The sequence below is a fragment of the Octopus bimaculoides genome, chromosome 10 (assembly GCF_046866305.1).
Source record: "Octopus bimaculoides isolate indiv1 chromosome 10, ASM4686630v1, whole genome shotgun sequence".
NCBI classification, from domain to species: Eukaryota; Metazoa; Mollusca; class Cephalopoda; order Octopoda; family Octopodidae; genus Octopus; species Octopus bimaculoides.
In genome coordinates, this window is record NC_142937.1 from 37352098 (window position 1) to 37362097 (window position 10000).

A 10000-nucleotide genomic window follows, 5' to 3' on the forward strand; every position below is an offset into this window, starting at 1 on the left:
GGAGAATCATCCAACCATAGAAACTATACCAAAGCAGGGACTTGCTACCGTCTTCTGACTTTCCAGTTCCTTTTGAACCATGCCAGCATGCAAAAACAGACGTTAAATAATGATTGTGGTGGTGGTGGTGGTGATGGACTAATAACTTCAGCTTTCTGCAGTAAACAGCTCAACTCTTTCTCTTGCTATGTAGAATGTAACACCCCTGGAGAATTTTCAAATAATTTATGGCATATTGTGAACATTGCAATTTTTACACAAAATGTCCTAGTTTTCATGTTGCATTTATGTCCATGTGTCCAAGCCCTCAATGGGTCCTACTATTTTCAGTAATGGCTTTTATACTCATACATTCATGTGTGATGGGAAACATGTGGATAAGTTGTATATTAGAATTGCAGGAAAGTTTGGTAAAGGAGCCAAACTTCCTATCTTCAGATTGGATTCTGTACCTATCCTCACCTATGGTCATGAATTTTGGGTAATGACTAAAGGAGTATGACCCAAACTGCAAGTTGCTAAGACAAGGTTCCTCTGGAGTAATATTACTCGACAGGGTCAAGTCTCTCTTGGTCAAACCAATACCTCTCAGCATTGGGAGGTAACAGCTCTGGTACTTTGAGCATGTGGTTAGAATGCCTCAGATGTGGATTACAAAACAGATTCTTTAAGCTGTTCCAGTCAGTAGGAAACCTGAGGGTAAAGCAAAAGTAAGATGTTTGGATAATATCCATAGTCTTGGTTGGTCACATTTGGAGTCCAGCCAGAAAACCTAATGATGATTGAATCTGATAGGATGCTATGGCATGAGCACTTGATCACTACAGACAAATTACTTGTGCAGATCATTTCGCAAAGGATGAACACTCATTCATTGTCCTCGATGGGAGAGTCCATTACATATTTATATATACATAAGTATAAGTTTGAAAGCTGAGCCAATGAAGAGGAGTTACATTCTCTTATGAAAGTGAATAACCATGTAGAGTCCTCTACAAAAAACCTGCTGTTCCTCACTTCTCTCATACTTTAACCACTCATCTCCTAGCAGGAACTGCTATTCATTTTTGGAGTTTGTAGTCTTGCTAGCTGCATGGTAAGCTCATTAGTGTTAGTGGGAGAAAAAAAAACATAACACTCTGTACATGCTATAAAGCAGTTGGCAATATGCAGGCATACTGTTGTGTTGACACCCCCAGACAATGAAGTAGGCTAGCCCAATACATAGATATAGAGGGAGAAGTCTAGACATCGAAGTAGTTGAGTAGAGGTCATCCGAACATGCGATATAACACATACAAATGTAAGATATTAGGTCACTTGTGATGTCTCTCAAGAGTGCTACCAGTAACCTGGAATTCAATACAATCAGTTGCATGGTCAGATCATCAGTGACAAAACCGACACCCCTACCCACTAGGATTGCTTCATCACAGAAACCCAGTAGGACTAAAAACAAAGCCTGTCAAAAGGACAGATGAACCTTGTGTAGGTTCAACAACTAACTAAGCTATGGCACAGGCCTTCAGAAATTCTAGGTTGCTGTCCAGTGTGCTGGAGGACCACTGGGGGTGAGGTAACTGTGAGCTTTTGTTAAAGTATAACTCTAGAAACTGCTTCATATCCAGGCTACATATGCTCCAGTAAATGGTGGTAACTTGGTCAGCAACTCCTCCATGATGGTCGATAATTGATGGCAAGTTCAGCTGCTTAGGATCCCAAAGTGTACATGCATGTGCCTTGAGACCACATGTGAACTTGTGTTCCAACTAAAACTCCAAACATGAACTCTACATCTCAACAGCGAATGATGACTGCAGCTGTTGCATCTGTACTACCTGACATGCCTGCTCCCCCAGTGGGACATTTGTTAAATTTGCAAGCTGGACATTGAATGTGGTCAGCATTCATGAAAAACATGGTGACCATGTTGCTCAGATCCAGCTCAATCTACCACAGGTGAATGATACTTCAGGTACAAATAGTTACATCCAGATGTTGAAACCATGCCAATGCAGACACCTGAACACAATTTAGTCCTTTGACCATTTGGATCATGTCAAGCTCCCTGACCAATGCCAACATGGAACATGGATGTTAAATTATAAAGTGGATGAGGGAGTAAATGATTTCACAAACAAAAATGAATGGTTCTTAGCACCTGCACCGACACAGACAGACACACACACACATCTTCATATGTAGACATACAAATTTATTCATTACTGTTTACATATATTGTTACATACATGTGTATGCATATGTGCATCTTTCTATGATTCTGTGTATACATATTGAAGTAAAACAATGTATGTTGTCCTGAAATAAATTAGCATATAATCGGGTATATATTCACAACACATACGTAGTTTTATATACATACATAGATACATACATACGTACATATATATACATATGATCACGATGATTATGGTATGTATATGTACACACTCATAAATGGTTTTGTTTATATCCCTGCAGGACAAGAAGACTTTTTAATCTCAAAATCCATTAAGCATGAGTTATCTATCTATCTATCAATCTATCTGTCTGTTTGTCTATTTATATACCTCTATCACTCCATCCATCCATCCATACATACATACATACATACATCAATACACACACTTAGATAAATATACGTATATATATGGACTTATATAAATATATATCTATATATGATATACGGGTATAGACATACATACACACATACATATATATATATATACTTACATATGCATACACACATACACACATATATATATATATATACTTACATATGCATACACACACACATATATATATATACATATGAATGTATTTTCATCCCCATGTGTGCATATTACGGAAAAATATGATTCTTAAAAAAATGGTTTTGCTAGTTATCTTTTTTCAGCATTTACCATTTTCAAACTATTTCTGTTCTCTGATATATTTTAAAAGAACAAATAATGCTTGAAATGAAATTTATGCATGTTCATGTGTGATTGTGCATGTGCATACTTAAATATGTGTAGATTTATGCAATCATTTATATGGATATATGTGTGTGTATGACTTCGTGTTTGTTCACATATGCGAGTTTAAGCATCTTTGCCTTTTGTTAGTGAGTGTATTTCTGTTTCTAATGTGTGTGTGTGTGTGTGTGTGTCTGTGTGCATTTTCGTAAAAGTGTGTGTTTATTTCCACATGTGTGTGCGTATGTATTTTCATGCACATGTGTGTGTGTGTATACTTTAAGTGTGTGTACATGTGTGTCTGTTCTATTGATTTTCACCACAACTAAATATGTAAGAATGTAATGACATAAGCATAAAAGAAACTGTAAAGGATGTTTGCTACTGTTGTTTTCGTTGTTTTTTGTCTTTGTCTAAGCCCATCCTAGGTCAAACCTGATCAAAACAAATATATAATTAAAGATATCCCATCCTATCTTTATATTACAAAGGTGAGCCAAAAAGTAATGCCACTTTGTTTAGAACAGGTATAATTACCAACACAGGAACATGTATCATACATCAAAATGAAGCTGGTCCTCTGTGGATTACATCCCTACTTCTCAACATAGTCACCATTTCTCTCAATAGCAATGTTCCACCTTTGAATGAGAGTATGTATTCCTGCCCTGTAAAATTCTGTTGACTGTTCTTTGAGCCACTTCTTCACTACAGTTTTCACTTCCTCGTCACTGGAATAGTGTTTGCCTCTCAAACCCTCTTTCGTGACGTCAAAGAGATGATAGTCTAAAGGCTCTAAATCTGGTGAGTGTGGAGGTAGTGAAGAAGTGGCTCAAAGATCAGTTCACAGAATTTTACGGGGCAAGGATACATGCTCTCATACGAAGGTGGAACATTGTTATTGAGAGAAATGGTGACTATGTTGAGAAGTAGGGATGTGATCCACAGAAGACCAGTTTCCTTTTGATGTATGAGGCATGTTCCTGTGTTGGTAATTATACCTGTCCTAAACAAAATAGCAATACTTTTTGACTCACCCTCGTAGTATCTAGAACTTTAGTATTTAAGGTTTCATTACTATTATTTTCATTTCAGCTGCATGGAATTTGAGTGCGATTTGGTTGCTATTTATAACAGACTGAGTGACTATACAGAGGTCTCACTCTTGCTAGTGTTGTTGCTTATGTTATTGTGCAGATATGGTGATAGAACAAATCAAAACATTTAGGAAATCACGTCTCAAACTTTGATCAAAATTTTAATTGTTTTTGATGACCTAAAGACTTTGTTCCTATTTAACCATTTAGCATTTAAACAGGCCAAATTTGGGCCAAATATTCTATCTATTTCATGTTCAAAGTGGCCAGCTCTAGCCTCTCCCACCAACCCTTCAATGTCTTTCTAAAAATAAACGCATCATTGAAATCTCAAAGCTACAAGATAATTAATACATGACTTATTCAAAATAATGTAGATAAATAAGCATTATATTTGACAGAGAAATCTGAATGCTAAAGGCTTAAAGACTTGTCATATTTACAGATGACCCCTATTTATTGCTGTTCCCTAATTATAATATTTTTTTTAATGTTTGGGAAGTTGATTAAGTATATTAAGTAGCAACAATGTGTAGTTTAAACCAGTGCATAGTAAATTTTCTCTTTTCCCTTTCTTTTCTGCACACATGTTATCATTATTGTCAGCTCTGTTGGAGCAGGTTTTCAGTGTTCAGTGACAGAGGATTAAAGTCAATATTCTTATCAAGACTTTCATTTTGTGTCTTACCTTTACTGAAAGATGTTTCATCCTAAAATTTAGCATATCAAATACATCATTCAATATTGGAAATTTTTTGTGGAAGAATTAGTCATCAAATTCAGTATATAGAGCCACTATGAGGAATAGCATGCAAATGATCATGTGGTGCTTAGTGTGAAGGAATTTTGGTAGCTCTACTGAACATTTTTAGACACCATGTAAAAGACAAAATACTACTTTATTCAAGAGTAACCCACTTGAGACCACCCATAGTTCTATAATATAAAACCTGCTGTCTTAAAGTGCTTCTATTGAAATTATAATGATTCATAGCGATTTATATAAAAAGCTTTCTGTTGATTTTCATGAAGCCATAAACAAGAACATTAGCATTTTTACTAAATCTTTCCAAATTGCTCAGTATTTTAAAATTAATTGAAGCAGATTTTAATAGTGTATTTCAGCATAAATATGTTTGTTTGGCAGCACAATACAACACAATAAATTCAGGAATATTTGTGCTTCAGTAATAAAGAGGTTTAGTAAATAAATGGAATAGTAAGGAATCTGTTAATGAATAATTTGCTGGTCTATTGAACGAGTTGAATAAATATATTGAAGTTGCCTTTATACCGTCTATTTCCTGCATTCGATAAGTTTCTGTGCTAGATCATATATCTTTTGTAGTGGTTCTAGAAATGAGGGAATTTTTATAAATCATATTATGCCCTCACAGCAAGTGAGTTACTTTCTCACAGGATGTGAAATATAACCAGTCAGAAAATACACCTTCCCAGAAAGACAAGTGTACGAATCCAGTTTTGGTTCTTTTTTGCAGTTATATTTCCTTGTATCAACACACTATCTGAAACAAGCCATGAAAGGAGAGACAACTATTGTAATTCAAATGAGTTTATATACTTACCTACACTCAGGCTACATTTAAGCAAAAAAGAACAGACTTGAATGTAAAAGATTCATTTTGCCATAACAGAAATATAATATGTGTGATACAAAGATAGAAAATTGTACATTGGCATGAGTGAAGACACTTTTACAAGTCACTTTTTTGGTTGTACTCTCATTAACTACTTGTTCCTCTGACTCCTCTCCCCACACTCTTTACCTTCAATTGCCATTCAGATTCCCCAAGTAGAAATCCTAATAACATCTATAACTTTGGCATTGTTCAGGTGTTTCTACACTCAACTTCATGACAATCAACAGAGTGACCTTTTTTTGAATGTACAGTTATAAAAAATGCATATGGTTTAAACCATTATTCAGCATGAATATAGCTGCAAACATAGCCAGACCTTCTTCATACTAGTAAAAATTATTTCCCATAAGCACAGATACAACATATTATACTTCAGCTGGTTCCCATCTCATACCTATATCCACACCCAGGTACTCAGTCCTGCCTTCCACTTTTCTGCCAACCCACACTCTTACTTTATGTTAGATACTCAGCTCCTCATTACCTCCAGTGAAGAGAAATGTCAGCTTCATACAAGTGGAGCAACCACCCACTTTATAGAAGGGGCAATTCTTATCTTATTACACTATCACATAGTGACTAATATGTTGATATAAAAGGTGTTGTAAACTGCCATAAAGTTTAAGCTATGTAGCATAGTGACCTGGATTTCTGTCAGCTATGACATTGAGTACTTCAGTTGATCTGATCAAAAGAACAGCGTCTTTGTGAAATTTATGGGCAAGTGGCTGAACACAGACACACACACACACCCTTAATGTAGCTTTCAGAGAGATTCAGCTTGACACAGATTGTGACAAGATTGCCCCTTTCAGTTGCAGGTACAACTCATTTTTGCCAGCTGAGTGGGCTGGAGCAACAAGAAATGAAGCGTTTTGCTCGGGGACTCAACATACCATCAAGAATCGAACTCGTAGTCTTGTGATCATGAGCTGTATACTCTGGTCATTAAGCCACACATCTTCTCGTTGCAACTCAAGAGTTTTAAAATGCAACACGGAACTTTGTTTATTTGCTGAACCTGGAGAAAGGGACTGTGCCAATAACCTTTTTAGGCACTCCAAGACCAGTGAATTGGATGCCATTAATGATGGATTTAAAATATTATAGGCCACCATTCCTGGATTTTAGAGTACTGGTTTTCAGAAACCCCACACAGCAGCAAAGCTGGATAAAAAATATAGACATTCATTCAGAGTACTGATCTGTCATAATCTCATGAGATATTCACTCATGGCCATCCAGTAATATACTTTACATACAACCAAGTGGCAGCAACCCTTTATGACATTCTGAGCGAAATCATGAACTTTGAGCATTTTAACATTTCTCTAATACCTCCAAACCAGAATGAGTACCAAAAGTAACATGCATTTAAAACTTTTCCTGACAATACCATTTACTTATTTACATTGTCCTGCAATATTTTGGCAGATTATATTAGAACATGTCGATAAGTAGCTATGAAAGAACATTAAATCTTACAAATTAACTAACAACTTGGCTTATTGATATACCAAGAATTTATTTCGTTTTATTAGTTGAACCCATATGAAAATGACCTCCCTTAGTAAGCACTAACACAGTGCTACCATATAACATCAACTAATATGAGTTTAGTTTTAAACAATCAGAGGGCTATATTCTGTCTTTAACCAAAATGGCAGACTACTCTGATTCAAGTACTGTTTAAAAGCCAACATTTCAAGAAATAATAAAGATTTGAAGAAGTTTATTAAACTTATGCTACTCAAAGATTGACTGGATTTTTATTAATAAGAATATGTTAACTAATACACTGATTAGATATTATTATGCACACACACATAATGGTATGATCAATGTGTTAACACATGTATGTATTCATATACAAATGCATAAATGTCATGTGTATGAGAAACCTCATATAAGAGTGTATGTGTGTGTTTCTGCACGCGCACGTACATGTGTGTGTGTGATAATTTGTGTGAGATAAACAGCAGTTAGATACATTTGGACTGTGGTATCATTCTGATGGCCTTTCTGCCACCCTTCTATCTATGTCTTTTTCTATTTGACAAATTCCTTCATTCTGCCATTCTCCAACTTCCTTGTACCTTTCATTAACATTTTCTCTATGTCCCACTTCTTTCTCTCCATCATCAGCCTCTGTTATTTTTAACAGGGAAAGGAACAAAACAGTAAAGAAATACATGCAAAGAAAATTAAAATGATAAATATATGTATATACATACAGACATATATATATATATATATGTATACATATACACACACACACACACACATATATATACATATATTATGTGTATATTCATGCATATATACATTCTAAAATATTTATGTATACACACAGACACATATATACACATAAATAGAAAGGAGACTCCAAAAATAGCCAAAAGCCGCCATGAAACACTCGCCTAGCTAATTTGTTTCATGTACATAGCCTTCATTTTATTAATACCTGCTGACATTAATGGTTGATCATCAACGCCCCCTGATGGCTCCAACAAACAACACCACCACCAACTCCACATTTTCTTGCTATGACTGTGCATGCAGACTATATATATTTTTTAATTTTTCTCTCTCTAATCAAATATATTTTATCTCAATTTATTTTACAATTTTTTTATCTGAGTATATTGTATATTTTTTTCTATATTCTATGTTTTTTCTATAATTTTATAAATTTTTTATTGCTGTCATTTTAGACTTTATTTAATTTGATTTTATACCAATATCATTATTATATTTCTATTTACTGTTTAATTTTTATATATGACTTTATATGTTTTCCTTTACATTCTTTTATATTTTTAGCTTGTTACCATTTATTTTCTTCTTTATTACATATTCATTTTCCCCCTCATTTTTATTATTTTTTTATATTATTAAATTCAGGATTTCACCTTATTACTGTATTTATCTTTTTATATGTTATATATTTTGTATTTCTATCATAGTTTTTGTTATCTATTTTTCCTTATGGTAATTTTTTTTATTGATTTGAGATAATTTTTCACTTATTTTTCTCTATTGCACTTTCTATTTAATTCTGTGATATTTTATTGTATTTTATCTATTTAATAATTTTTGATTTTATTTTACATTATAACTTAGATTTGTTTATATATTTAATATTCTTATTTTTTAGTGGAAACCCTAATTTGTTTAAAGGAGAATCAACTTTCATACAAAAATGCCAATAGACTTTTTATTTAATTTATTGAAGTTGTTTTTGATTGGTGTTGTTGTTGTTCTTTTTTATTGTTGTATATTGAAGCAAAAGGAAGTCCCTAAGAGAGCAAAGCGAAGGAAATAATTTTTGACTGGATTATTTTACAAAAATAAGTTGTTTTTCTTTTGTTACCATTTTATTAATGGAAGGCTTTCAGATTACTTGTGAGTCCGCCCCATTACCTGGGGTAGAAGAATAGCTGTCTTTTAGCATCTTAAATGTTTACATATTTTTAGTAAATAGCCATTTACAACATTTCCTTGTAGTAAGATGACTGTCCCAAAGCTAACAGGAAGAGGTGCTTATTAGTGGTAGAGGCTTCATAAAAAATATGACCTTGATTTCTTTAAAATGAAAAACAGAATTTTAAAAAGTCAATGAAAATGCCAAACATACAAGCAATGCTCCTAGGCAAAACATCTATACTTACAGTTGTAAATTGGAAGACTAAAAGAAACATTAATTAAAAAAGGTACAAACAGTAATGAAAATGTCACCACATTTTTCATTACAAGCATTGTGGGTCAAAAGAAGCAACTTAACTAAAGGCTGATCAGTGAAGAGGAAGGATGGATAAGGCTTGTTACAAATGATAATGTTTCCTTTATCAACGAATTTATACAGTAAAGAGTGAAGAAGATAACATACTTGTTTTTAAAGGACAATGAAGTAGTGTTTATACATGTCCAAGAAGGGAAATTTAGTAAAATATCTAGCTGAAGTGTAACAGAATGTATATTCTGTTAATTGAGGGAGGGCAAGTCGAAACCTGTAACTGGTTTTTGAACTGAGAATAAGGTAAGAAAACAGGTTGAACTTTATACCACATGCTTACCCACTGGCTCATTTTATAGTTCATCAATTTGTAGTTGTAGAAACAGACATGAATTAAAGACAAGTGATATTGGCATGGATATCAATCCTTGGTTTATCACCCTTGAATGGTAATATGGACATTTGGTGAGTGCAGAAGTGATCGGCAACAACATGTGGTTAGATAGGATTCATCTGGATATTTCATTAGTAATGAAGACTCTAAGGCTA

The 10000-nt window shown here is 34.0% G+C and overlaps 1 long non-coding RNA gene across 1 annotated transcript in view; it reads right to left on the reverse strand.

Moving 5' to 3' along the window:
- The window catches only part of LOC149133531 (uncharacterized), a 40879-nt gene that overhangs the window by 9382 nt on the left and 21497 nt on the right, over window positions 1-10000 (reverse strand). The gene's annotated exons all lie outside the window — the stretch shown is intronic.